Raw genomic sequence first — 14,789 nt, 5'->3', positions numbered from 1 at the left:
ACTTGTTCACAACAGATTGACTCCCTAAACAATAGTGGCAATAAACTGCCGGGTTTTGCAATTAGGAGTGTAAAACTGTCTACGGATATCATCCCAATAATAAAATTATTTTACGCTTTTATATAAAACAGATTGAAATATAGATCCGTTATTTGAAATCCATTTCAACAGACGCATCAGAATTTGAGAGAAATAACATCGAATCCTTAAAAGTAAGGTGGTAATTCTCCTCAATAGTATTTTTTTATAAATTAATAACTTGGTGGAGTTTCCAACGCTTCTGGAGCGCGTTTGTTTTTTTTTTTTGTACCTCCACATAGACGTAGACCCGCATTCTATGTAAGTCAGCCAATGCTACGTTCAGTGAAAGTAAGGGAAAGTAAGGAATGAAGTGGTTTCCCATTCCCATCTTTAAGTGACCAGAATATGCTATTTCAAATATACCAAATCTACTGAAATATAGGAGATAAATCAATATATTAGTGTTTGACAGGGGGATCGACTATATAGCGAATATCTTTACTTTTAGAAATAGCTGTTACGAATGTTATACCATTCAATTGCCAGCTTTTATTATTTAAAGATATTTACATAGACATGTTTTTTTATGAAAGATGGGAATCAACAGCTACGGTCATTAGCCCGGTGAAAATTAGTAAAGTATGAAATGATGATATGCCTTACCCGGGAGTTGAACCCGGGACCTACGCACGTAATGCCCAGACGCTATCTACTCAGCCACAGATAGTATTTTTTATAAGGGTATGAATCTGAATAATTTTAATATTTGACGAAATTAAATTTATATTATTTTCTTTGTAACATAAACATAACAAAAATGTTAAAGATTAAAAATAATAAATAAAAAAAAACTATTCACTGTGCAACTTTTGAAATCCACCCTTAACCTAGTTGGAAAAAATATTTTATGCATACATTTAATATATATATTCAATTTTTACCTACGTAAAAACCATCGTGATACACATAAAATAAAAAACTTAAATTGTGTCTAGCGAGGTAAAAAACATAAAACTTTATACTTTAAACGACTTATACTTTTGAAAGGCGTTTTAAACTTGCAAGTTATTCTTACCTTACCTATAACTCTCTCCCTACTGTACTAAACACAAAGAGAACAACGGCACTTGTTTTATAAAATTTAACGTTATTTTATATATTATATAAAGTACAAGTACATACCTAGTATCTAACGTAAGGACATAAGCCTATATATAAAGGTAAAACAGACTTTGAAACTTTACACATTATTACATATAAACATCTTTAAAAAAATGGGGGAAAAGTTTTAATTAAAGACTATAAAGATGCAATAATATGAGGAAGATATTTTGGCTGAATGCTGTCATTTTGAAATATATTCGTCTTCCAGTTTGTAATGTATACTGTATTCTAAACTTCGCTTTTTATACAGTGCAGATGACATATATTAAACTAAAATTGTGTTTATATATTGAATCATATTTATTAGTGAATAAATAAATAAACACAATATTATATTTACATTTTGAAGGAAAAAAAACACGCGATATGTAAAAGAAATTGATATACAGTTTATATTTTAGAATAAAATAATAAAATTTCCGCAGATAAAAAATAACAGTACTTCAGTAGAAAAGCTGATTTATTTACATCATATTGATTTTACATAAAAAAAACTTTTTACAAAACAGGCACATAATTCATATGCAAACCGACCACAACTCGACTCACGTTTACAAACATACATATATCAAGAATATATTGAGTTCAGTATGATTTAAAATCTCTCGTAAGTACTTTTTTTAATTTTTAAAACAAACATAGTTCTGTACCCAACCAAACATAGGACTTTAATAATTAAACTTGCGGCCACAAACATTAATTTAAATACACATTCCATCCAGTTAAAAATAAAAAATAAAAAAAAAATTGCAAACATTTTTTTAATAATTTTTTTTTAAATTCAAGGTGGACCACTTCATCACCATACTTTTACAAATCTGTAATTATTAATTATTCATCTATTAATGTGTGCCATCGATTTTTTTTTAATCACATTTTAGAGTGCCAGGTATGATTAATACGTATATTGTGCATTATCGTTTCGTTATGAGAACTTGTAATGTGCCAAAAAAACCCAAACATGACCGGTATTCGAACCCAACAATATCAGCAATAACACAACATTATTAAAAGGGGAATAATTAGACAAAAAATTATGGTTAAATAAAGCGTAATTTTTTATTTTTTTTTATGAAAGAGCGTGCATCAACAGCTATGATCATTAGCCCGGTGAAAATTGGTAGCGTATGAATAGATGGCATGCCTCACCGGGATTCGAACCTGGGACCTCCGCAAGTAATGACGAGACGCTACCTAATCGGCCACTGAGATCAGCGTAATTTTGACTGCGTATCAAATAATGAAAGCACAAATATCGATCATAAGATATAGGTACCTTTTTTATTATTTAATAATTTATTTTTAAAATAAACAAAATATACACTGAAACAATGGATTATCATATCTTAGAAAAAGTAAAATAAATAATTCAAGAAATACATTATGTATTTTACAATGAAAAGTTACAGTAGTTCAATAGAATAATACATACGCTAGAGACAACGTATTGACACGATATTCTAATGCACTTTTCTCAAGTGCAAGTGATACCTTTAATGAAATACAATAAACATAACTCCTTTTTCTACGTTTCAAAGAAATTTTTCAATAAGAAAACTTTCAAATACTTTCATGTTGTATACTCGTATACAACATGACTTAATGTTCAATAAAAAAAAGAGACGAATATTTTTTTGTAATGCATATAAGCTGTTTATATTAAAAACATACAAAGAGCTGAAATTTAAACGTTTGCTTTTAACACAATAATGCGTAATACTTTAACGCAATAGTATATCATTAAATTTAGAGTAGCAACCTGCCATACTAATTTGATCTAAGTTTAAAAATCTCGTATTCCTAAAATCTACCACGCCGATACTGCAATATATTTTTCGTTAAAGTTATCCAACCCTGATAGGGAAGGAAACGTGTTTGTTGAAATATAATGACATTTTAAATGGATTAGGGTACAATTAAGTAAACTATATTAATACAATCAATCAAAATTTAATCTAGTTATTGCGAGACAAAGAAACAATCAAACAAAAGCCAAAATGCGAGTCGAAATAAATTATAGAAAAATTTAAAGAGCAGAAGCAGAAATCGTCTAAGAACTAAGTTTTTATAGTTCCCCAATTCATAAGGACGACAGGAAATGGAAATATAATTTACAAATGACAGCTATTCTTTAAATTAAAACTGTTCTGTTGTTCTTCCTGACACCGAGATATTATATAAACTTAACGCCTGTTCTTCTTCTTTTGCGAGGCCTTTGCTATTTACTCCGCCTTGAAAGTTACCGAAACCAGTAGCGATGTCAGCTCAGCTTCCTAGTAATTATAGACTCTAGGAGTGTACTTGAGAGCTTGAGCTGCAAACGTTTTGAATCCATTATTCGTGATATCCTTTCAAGAATAAATAAGACTGTGATACTGGTATGGGTTCGTGGCCAATGTAGCATCTCGGAAACGAACGGAGCGATGAGGCTTCCAATTGCTTTTATTGGCTTTTATTGTTGTCACTTGTCTATGTTTGTTATTTATTGTTGTTCTTTATGATTTTTGTTGTTTTATATAATACTACATGATAGTGTTAGTGTAGTCGCTAATGACTACAATTGTTGATGCGACTATAAATAAAAGCATTAAAAAAAAAAATTAATTGATCGATGAACCTAAACAAACAAGGAAACAAGTTTTTTTTCTTTAAATAAAAGTTGTACAGGCAAAGCAAATTTTGCGATCTCGATAAAATTTTGAAACATCCATTTTGTTTATGTTCTCTGATTTTTGTATGAAAAAATATTCTTTGCTAAAAAGGAAATGTCATTTATTTAAAATAAAAAAATTATCCATTTTTACCAAACCAGGCAACAAACATCCATTTTGTTTATGTTCTCTGATTTTTGTATGAGAAAATATTCTTTGCTAAAAAAGAATGTCATTTATTTAAAATAAAAAAATTATCCATTTTTACCAAACCAGGCAACAAATCTCTCTTTTTACTTCCTTGTACGAAGTAAAGAAAGTATTGTGATCACGAAAAATTTCGGTTTTCTGATTTCAACGAAAATTTCAATTTTTGTAGTAATTTTGGATGTTTTAGGTTAAGCCTACCACATTCTGTTTATCGTTTTTTTGTTAATTCTCGCGGATATATATAAATCATATATATATCGCGGATATCTTTTAAATCATTTCATATTAATGCCATAGATAAATAATGCTGTGGTTTTTCTGTGTGGATTTTTATAGAAAAGCTAGCGATCTAGCATTGTCTGAACGAATGTTAATATTTCGTTGTTCTGTGCATAAGAATTTAATTTACCTGCATCATAATATTCTGTTATTCTAAGTTTCGTTAGTTTTTGTTACTTTTAGATGTACAGAAAATTAAAATGTGTGTGTAGCATAATTTTTTTAAAGTACATTATAGGTTGCTTTTCTCTCAACGGCAAGCCTGCCTTTTGATGATCTAACAAAATGGTTCAATATCACCACCAACACACCCATCAACTTCAACACGAACTCCTATGTTGTTAATAACTCGACCACACATATCATCGGTTATCTCGTTGCACTCCTCAATGATCTCACAGTTCCATCACTGTACGAGGATGTTTAGGGAAAATCTTTTTCTTTCGAAATCCCCAAAGAAAATAATCACAGGGAATTAGGACTCTCCACGCGCAAAACGATTATGAAAATGACATTTCCGTTAAAATGTTCATGCAGAAAGTCTAAAACAACATTAGCTGTATGCGGTCTGGCTCCCTTCTGTATGAACCACTCGTTTTCTAATCTGAGGAAATTATTACGCAGCATGTTTAGAAACATTCACTGCTCACTGTCTGTTCAAAAAATAATGGCCTTATTATCCCATGACTTGAGATAGCGGCTCGTACCGTAATTCTTGGAGCGTGATGCAACTTTTCATGAAGGAGGCGTGGATTTGCGAAAACCAAAAAACGCACATTTTGTTTATTAACAAATCTGTCTAGGTGAAAATGCGCCTCCATCTGAAAACTAAACATTGTTCTACAATATGTCTTGGTACACAGCCCGTTCAGCGAATGCTATTCTTTCAGATTTGTTGTCAACCGTTATTTAGGCAAAACTGTTATTTTTTACGGATACAAATGCAAATCTGTTTTTATAATTTGCTACACAGATCGCTTCTTGTTTATTTGTCCTCAGCAATGCTGCTCTGATAGCTTCGACATTCTATGGAGAACGAACTTCGACAGGCCTTGCGCGTACTCTCAAATATTTAACCACCACTATTAAAAGGGGGAACGAAACCGTCTCGATCAAAATAACTCATTTACAACAGTAAATGAAAAATTACAACAGTAAATCGGAAAAATAAATGTTGGATCATTTGGTGTACCACTCTGTATGTTTCTTTGTGAAGTTAAGATGATATTTCGTTAGTTGCGTGAAACAGTGCCTGTATAATCATTAATGAAAAGCGTAAAATTATCGGTATCATAACAGTACGAGCGAAAAGCTCGTACTAACTCGCAATAAACTCGCAATATCCGAGTGGAAAAATGCTGGTCTTGTGTTCGGATGGTCGAAACTTCCATATTCAGCGAATATACAGTAAAAAAAAACCTTAAATAATGTATAAAAAAGAATGCAGGTCGCATAGCAGAAAAGACGTATTTACGTTAACATTATTTCATGTTACCTCACTTTGGTTAGCATCTCTTTAACTATTACTTCCTTTTATGCAAGATTTTTTTTCAATGGATGAGCTAAATATCTTACCCAAAATGTAAAACGATTTTTAAAAAAATTATTTTAAATTTTAAAATAATGATAACGCATAAAAAAGTACAACGAATAACAGTAATAATTGTTCCAAATATCAGCCTTGGTTACATCGTATAAAGAATGGTTCTCATAAAATTCTAACAACTCTCATTAAAAGCATCATTCTATATAAGAGACACATTTTTCTCCAAAAATTTTCCAGTATCGAAATGGCTTGTACAGAAAAAGTTTGTCTGATAAATGAATGTTTTGTAATACTTTTTCTCACACCTAAAAGTTTATCCCTACCCGCAGTATCCAAGACCACTACCGAAAACTTTTACTACAACACTTTAGTCGAATTCTTTTAACCAATATTATTGAACTTTGCAGACGTGTAGGTAGCTTTCAAAACAAGTACATTTTTACAAGTTTTTATTAACATCTTTATATTTAAGATACCTACGACTTTTAACGTTAAATAATTTTTACTTTCAGCATTTCTTTTAAAAAAACTTCATATTAAGTCATTTTATAAGTTGGAATATTTAAATGCATTTTAACTTAAATATCAAAACGTGACAATTATAAAAATTATTTATAGTTCAGAACTTCAGAAACAATAATCTAAGTAAAATAAATATTGAATAGGAAACCTCTTTTCGTAAAATCCCAAAAACAGTTAAAACAATATTATACAGTGTCCCACAAAGAAACCGATATACTTAACAGGTTTATTCCTCTCATCATAGTAATGAAAAAAGTTCTCATAGACATTAGGTCTGAAAACGCTTCGTTATCGAGTTACGGATAGCGAAATATTTTCCCCGGAATTCAGCTTCCCCTGTGAAAAGAGGTCATACTGAAATTTTTAGGACGTTAATTGAAGGGCAAAATTAATGGGTACCTATGGTTTTTGAACTGAAAAATTGAATAAAATAAGTTGCAGATTGTGTAATTTTCACAATATACGAAGCAAAACTGAAAATTTTGTTCCTTCCTGAAAACCGTTTTTTTAGGTTTTCAATACAATAACTTTGTTAAGTGTATAATAAATGAGTAAAATTTATTATCAAAACTTGTAGAGAATTTAATTATAAAAATAGTTATATTTAAGTCCAATAAAAATCAAATAAACCTTTTAAAAAATCAAATTTTACTGAAGAAGAAACAGAACACAAAAAAATTCCAGAAATTTTTACAATCCATTCGTTTACTTAAAAAAGACAGTTAACAATAAACAAATACTAAAGAATTTGGATAATTAAATACTTACAAAACAGTTTTAAAACATTCTACAAAAACAGAATATTTTCAGGAATACTACAAACCTTTGCGCACGCCCGCAAAGGTTTCTGAATTAGTTTGGACTCGCTAAGTAGCCCTGGGGGTCGAGATATTTCGAAAAATTGTATTTATGGTCCGATTTGGCTCATATTCAAAATATCTGTTAATTACTTGAAAAAAAATTTTTTTGCGAAAAATCAACCCTCTAGGTGGCGCCGGTGTCGAGATATTTACGAAACAAACACAAACAGACTTTTTTCTATATATATATATATATATATATATATATATATATATATATATAGGCAATGTTCGTATGAGTCCGCTGTAGACTAAAAAACTACTAGACCCATTTACGCGCGGGAAAAATGGGAAAAAGGAAGGGTAAAGGGGAAAGTGGGAAATTGAAACGGGGAGGGAAATGTGAAAAAGAGGGGAAATGTGGAAAATGAAAGATTAAATTTTGTGAAGTTTCGTAATGTTCAGTTTTTTAATGTTTTATCAAACTTTCGTTTGCGTTCATTTAAACTATGTATATATATACACTCAAATCTATGAGTAGCGAAGCATTGATGGGTCTGCTAGTAGTTTATAAAAATTTTTAGTAATCCTATAGTTGTTGTGGGTAGAAAAAGAACAAAGACTTCCTCCAAGGAAAGCTAGATAAAAATAACAGTGGCCTAATTTAAAACAAATAACTTATCAAAAAATATGTAGTGTTCGATTCCTTGAGAATCAACGGAAAGTCATTTTATCAACGTTAAGTATTATCAAATATTTTACGGATTTATATTATAATAATTTTTAATACATAGAAAAAAATATCGTTACTATAGATTTGTTATACTGAAACAACAGTAAAAGTTTTATTTTACACTGAAATTGTAAAATAATGAGTTTGCCCCCAATAAAAGTTATAAAATAATATCTGAATACACGCAGTTACTTCATACAATACCTTATTCTTACATAAATAGAAAAACCAATCGAATAAATCTTTCCATTCACAATAAAATAAACAAAAAATGCAAAACGATCTTTGAGAAAGAGTTAAGAAATTTTCCCATAAATTTTGTACAAAACGTAGAAATTTATGATAAATGATAATGAGTACTTACGTATTAACGCCACCGCAGCTACAACTTTATTTAAAAACAAAGTAGTCAATCGGTGGAAAATGGGCGATATAGAGTTTAACATAGATTCAAAACAGTCTCTTTATTCATTTTAATAAATATTTATTTTATAAATATAATTAAACCAAACTTAACCTACGCTCGCTTTTATAAATATTCAAAAAATTACGGTGTTAATTAGTCAAGGTTAGCGAGCGAAGCGAGCGTAGGTTAAGTTTAGTTAAATTATATTGATTACTTGGTTTTTAAATAAAGCTGTAGCTGCGGTAGCGTTCATACGTAAGTACCTGATAATGCGTAATAATTCAGTTTGTGTAAAATTTCCGCGTTCTATTTAGAAAGTTACAGAGAAGGTTTTACAGTTTTTTGAGAACCGTTTTAATATTAAACTCCTAACTTTACAGGATTTTTTTTCAAATTCTGCTGGATATTCAAATGGTTTCCAAATGAAGTAGGTTTAAATTTACCTTTAATGATGGTTGTAAACATTGTTTTTCCAATTTAAATTTCAGTCGCGCTTTGTTTATCGATTTTCTTTGTTATATTTCTCGTAGTCAATTCCTGATAATTAACTCGTGACTTTAAACGGGCTTAACGGATCTGAATAAAATTAATATAATCGTATAAATACTTCAAAAGATATTTTAAAGCAGTATTTGCTTTTTTTAAAAACAAAATTGTACTTATGTACAATACATACACAAAATTTTGGTACTTATCGGTTATCTGCCGCCACGTACAATCGTTGTTTAAATCAATGTTTTAATCAAACAGTTATTTCTTAGATAACGCCACTGAAATGCTACATAGAAACAAGAAAATTAAATAAATCAGTTAGAACCCGTTGGAATAGAACGTTTTTAAAAATGCCAACCTCCATGATAGAATGGTAACGTTTCAGCCTTCCATCCTGAAATCCCAATCAGGCATGGTACTTACAATGCGCTACAAAATTTTAGATTTCATATTTTTACGCACAAGCTTCGATTTTGTGAGATGCATTAATAAAAATAACAGTTTTATCAATGTAAAGAATAATAAAAGGCTGGCAACAAAGTTGTTATTACTTTCCTGGCATTGATTATTCTTATACAGTGGAAAAATAATGATGAATGAAAAAAGTTCAAAAATATTCAAAAAATTAAATTTTGAAAATTTGATCCTCCCCAATATTGCCCCCAAAATTTTTTTTCGGGTCTTACAAAAAATATTTTTTTTTAGATTTTTTGGGGAAGAGGGAATTTAGGAGCAAAATTTTATAAAGAGGGGTTATGTTTGTAAAATTTTGAGAAATTGACACCCAAAAACCATCTACCCCCTAGAGGTATTAATCCCAAAATTTTACAACAGACTATCCCATATAAACGAGTCATCAAAACTGGTTAATCCAGTGAAAAGCTTAAAACACGCAAATACACGTACATACATTACTTCCTACATGTTTTTAGTTTTTGGTGTGCGTGGGTCATGATACGTAGAGAAATGAAAAAAATTTAAAAAATAAACTCATCCCCATTTTGTGACTGTTTATCATACTTTCTTTAGGTAGTAGCATCTAAAGCTGCACCTCGTGACAGCTCTAGAGCTATTATGCCACGAAATGAAAAACTTGAATGGTTATCAGTTTTACCTTTATTACTCACAATTTAAATACTACATTATTATATCAATTTTCTTGGGGAAGCCATGCGTAGATAAATTAGTAATAAATCACAATTAATATATAAAGGTCAGGTTGACTAACATTTACCGTACTATCGTACTATAACCCTTATTTCTAATCGTATAATTTGTATTAATTTACACCGTTTATTGTGTGTATAGTAAATATATAACTACCTCTAACCACTAATCGAAAACATATCTATCGATGAAAGATAGGTTATAGAAGTTTACTAAATAGTTTACAGAGTAATTTAAAATTAGCTGATTTTTTTTTAACCTTTTTTATACAATTTAGTTGAATATTATTTATACGATGTAAAAGTTTCAATATACTTTGTCAACATTAAATAAAATGAAATAAATATTTCAAGTTAATTATCAACATAACGACTGACTACAAAATGTAATTGCACAAAAGTTTTACGGTTAATTAAAAATTTACTTTGCTACAAACAAGGTAAAACTAGTGAAAGATAATTTACTATACTTACAAAATAAATAAAAAAATCGTGACAATTTTCTTTACGTGTATCACTGATGAATTTCTTCGACTAAACATGATAGATGTGTATTGTGCGTAACACTTAAACGCAGTGAATCTAAATAAAACAAAACCACGCATATAAGAAGACAAGAGTTGTCTTTATTTAACTGACTAGTTACGAGCACTGTCTACACACAGGTTCCGACTACCTAGTATGCGCGCACTCTGGATGTCGTTAACAATAACCATTGACGGCAAACTGTCTCGTATTCACTAAACTACAACGTAGTTTAGTGAATACTAAAATACTTCCGTTTATAAAAAGTAAAATTTTTTTTTATGCATAAGAAATCAAATATTTTCAATACATTACCGTTTTAAAATGAGTAGTGTCAATTAAATCCATTTAAAACATCAAATGTAATTGTGATGGTTAATTTTATATTTATAATATTGTCAACCTTAGTATATGTGCACCATAGTAAGAATGCAGGAGACGAACAAAAATAATACTATTCTAAGTTTAAAATTATACATTTTTAGAATTTAATTTTTTTCTTTTTGGTTTATTTTCATGGTTTATTTAACCAATTGGAAAAGTATTGCAACTCTGTTTTCAGCTTAATTTTTAAAAAAAAGGTAATACAAATAATAACCAATTTGCTTCCAAAAAAATAAAATACACAAATTATTTGCCGATCTCCTTGGTGATATGGTAGCATCTCGGGCTTTTATCCAAATTTCCTGAATTCGAATCCCGATCAGGCATGGCATTTTTGATACACTAACAAAATTTTATTTCCACTTACAAGCTTCAAGCTTCTTCACAAAAGAAAGCTTATTAATTCATTTAGAATTCATTTAGAAAGAAAAAAAATTCTTTCTAAACGTATTCTCATCGATGTCAAAACTGTAATAACTTTTTAAAACGAAAAAAATATTACACACCGTTATATTTTTTTCAACAAATGTTCATTAAACAATTTAATTTTATAAACTTCATTAAAATAACAATTAATAAACTGTCACAAAAATTATTTGGTTTATTTAATTCGGCACCGTTAAACTACCTTTCCTATATTTTTGTTATTTTCAAGTGTACTGTCTTTTCTTTCTTTGTTTTTTTTTCTTTTTTTATACCTATAATCCTTTAAAAAAGTCATAAACTTTGTTTGAACAAACTTTGTTTGTTCCATCCTTTTATTCTAAACAATCTTACATTCACGGGTTTTTTTATCGTTTTTTTTTGTTTAACCTCCGGGACCACTGTAGAGTGTTTGAAAATGCCATGCTTGACCGTTATTCGAACCAGGGACCTCCGGATGAAAGGCCGAGACGCTACCACTCGCGCCACGGAGGCCGGTTTATATTTATTAGTAACAACACCATTTCAAAACGACCATCCAAATTCCTTCAGATTAAGGAACATCTTACAATTTCTTTCAATGACATAATCAACCAGAAAAACAATCTATTTTTTTTCTAAAATATAAACCCCTGTTTACTATAACCGAGGGAGACATCATCAGTGTAAATGAGGCATCTCTCTTCAAATGGTAATATCTTTAATCTTTCTTTTTTTACCAACATAATATTTTAACAAAAACGCCATGTACCACTCGCACCAAGATTTGGAAAATTGGAAAAAGAAAAAAATATTACTTCGTGCATTTTATTAACAAAAAAGAATATTGAATGTATTAAAGAATATTAAATTTTAGAGAATAATACTGAATATTAACGAATATTGAACTTATAACAGTATCTGTTAAATCATAAAAATTATAATACCTCACTTATTGTCATCAGTGCTCTTTCATCGAGAGCATTCAAAATACAAAATTTCTCAACGATTTTTTAATTAAATCATCCGGTATCTCTGACCAAGTCGCAATAATTCACTCATATCTGTATCAAAGACGGTTTCTTAATTTTACCAGATGACGCATCTCGAGTGTTATGTTGGCCATCCAGTTTACGGAGTTTAAATCGAAGATTTACGCAGATATCTAGAAGTAGAAGAATAGATGTCATTCCACCTCCAATCAGTCTTCACTTTACACCATCGTTCGTATGATTCCTAAAACTGTTCATTACAAGTAGGGTTTTGTATCTAAGTAACTGGTCGACGATCCCATATGTATTTAATCCAGTCCAGTACTAATTTATTATTCATCTATCCCTTTTCTTGTGTTCGCACGACATTACCGGTTGGAAAAGTTTCACCTTTCGGTAGAGGTTTTCTTTTACGTGATATTGTTTTTCGTAAGTGGCAGTTCATATCTGAACATTCTTTGCACCTATACTTTCAACTATTATTATCGATGGCATTTCGAAAGCCAACTGGTTCGCATTCCCTATTTGATCTAGGAAATAAGTGTTCCTTCTTAGTAAATTTATGACATATCTTTGTAACTGTCAGTTTATCTTCGTACTTTTCGTTGCCGCTGTTCTATTATCGTCTTTCGAATAGGAAACAATCTCGGAAAATAGATCGGCATACCCAATTAAGACTAGCTTTAAATTTATCCCTACCGATGTTTAATTCATCGACGATTTTCAAAGCTTTCATCTAACCTATTTTTGTAAAAATTTGTTAATTTGATACTTGAGGGTTGTTATGTTATGGTAGTTGGTCGTGGTTGGAAGAGAAAGAAGGCGATACTAGGTTGTGTAAATACACTGTTGAGACATTTGCATCGGTGGCATCCTGACAAGAGGCCAAACTGATGACTTGTTTTGTTATCAAGTTTAGAGAGTTTAAACTACGACCTCCGGTAATGTCCATCAGGGATAGGAACGGAGGGAGTGGTATGGCGACCGGGATCGTTACAAGGTGGGTGTCTTACCCTAGAAGGACAGGCAGGATATAGGAATCGCGTACCCAAACTGACATATATTCTATAAATGCGCTGAAAGTTTTTCTTCTATTTTTGAATATTCCACGTTTTTCCGCTGAAATTCTTATATTTATTGGCTACGAGAAATTTGTTTTCTTTCTTTGGCCAGTCACGAACACAGGAAAAATCTCTTTTTCACTCACTCTATAGTACTACTCTACACAAAACCTTTACGTACTGAAAGGTCGTTGTCATAATGAAATATGACATTAATGAATAATCTATACGTGAGAAAAATGCAAAGGACAGCTTACGATAAGTCTGGGGCCACGTCGTAGATAAAGGGTTTAATTTTCTAATATCGGTAATTTATTACAACCAAGCTTTTTTTTTGTCTAAATAATTTTATTAAAGCAACATTTTTGTATGTTCCGATTAACATACTATACTGTATATAACTTTAGTGAATAATCACCAATGTGAAAATTTAAAATCTATGTACGATGTGCAAGCTATTTTTGTAATCGTTATTCCGGACAAATGGTGCGCATGGTACATGGGGGTATGTACTATACAACTCGGTAGTTACCCTTCTCCGCTATTCGCCTTCTCTATATTATAACCTTTTCTTGTTAAAATACATCCATATCGTCAGGATTAATTTCGCAGTTTTTCTTTTTTTGTATTTTTAATTTGTAATATAACTAAATTTTTATATTAACAAGTATATGTAACGCATTACAGTCAAGACTTAAGACTTAGACAAGACATTAAAATGAATTTATTAATAAAAGAGAACATTTCAACTCGCTGATTATTTATTACGAAAACATCAGTTCAGTAACGTAACAAGTCGTGAATATTTCAGATACATCCACTACAGAAACTTACCTTCCATCTGTCATTCTGATACAGAAACACGGCTGGCCCATTAACACACCGCTGTTACGGTCATGAGTAAAATCTCTGATTTAACATTTCTATTTCCCAAAGGTATCGTGCCGGCGACGTATAGTTTGTTAACTCTGAGTTATGTATACTGCGCCCAAATGCTTGTAGGGCTGTAGAAGGTATTTTTTTCCAATCGAATATTTTGATTACGTTAGACATAAATTAAAAAGAATAAATATACGACGCTACATTGTATTGTAACAGAAATTTAAATACTGTAAAGATACATTTTCATATTGATATTAATTAAATTTAAAAAAAATTAATATACCGCACTTTATATATTTAACTCGGTAAACCAATTCTACGCAACATTCCCCGCATTAGATTTCAAATTAAAAACTAAAATTCAGTTATAAAAACGCATTTCTATAAAGAATCAAAAAATTATGGAATGCATAGTAAAAGACGGAGACTGTGCGATTTAAAAATCGTGAAACTATTAACTCGTTATAAATCAATATTTACTATTTAGCCTACGAAATTAAGAAAATAAATTATAGTCTGTTTTATTTGATGTATTAAAATACTGACGTTTTTC

The 14,789-nt window shown here is 30.3% G+C and overlaps 1 protein-coding gene across 3 annotated transcripts in view; it reads right to left on the bottom strand.

Moving 5' to 3' along the window:
• Positions 1–14,789, bottom strand: part of Dys (Dystrophin) — a 1,915,508-nt gene that overhangs the window by 654,663 nt on the left and 1,246,056 nt on the right. The gene's annotated exons all lie outside the window — the stretch shown is intronic.

Source organism: Lycorma delicatula, chromosome 7, assembly GCF_047948215.1.
Source record: "Lycorma delicatula isolate Av1 chromosome 7, ASM4794821v1, whole genome shotgun sequence".
Taxonomy (NCBI): Eukaryota; Metazoa; Arthropoda; class Insecta; order Hemiptera; family Fulgoridae; genus Lycorma; species Lycorma delicatula.
Note: the sequence above shows the minus strand (reverse complement) of the source record. Positions and strands in the feature narration are given on the sequence as shown.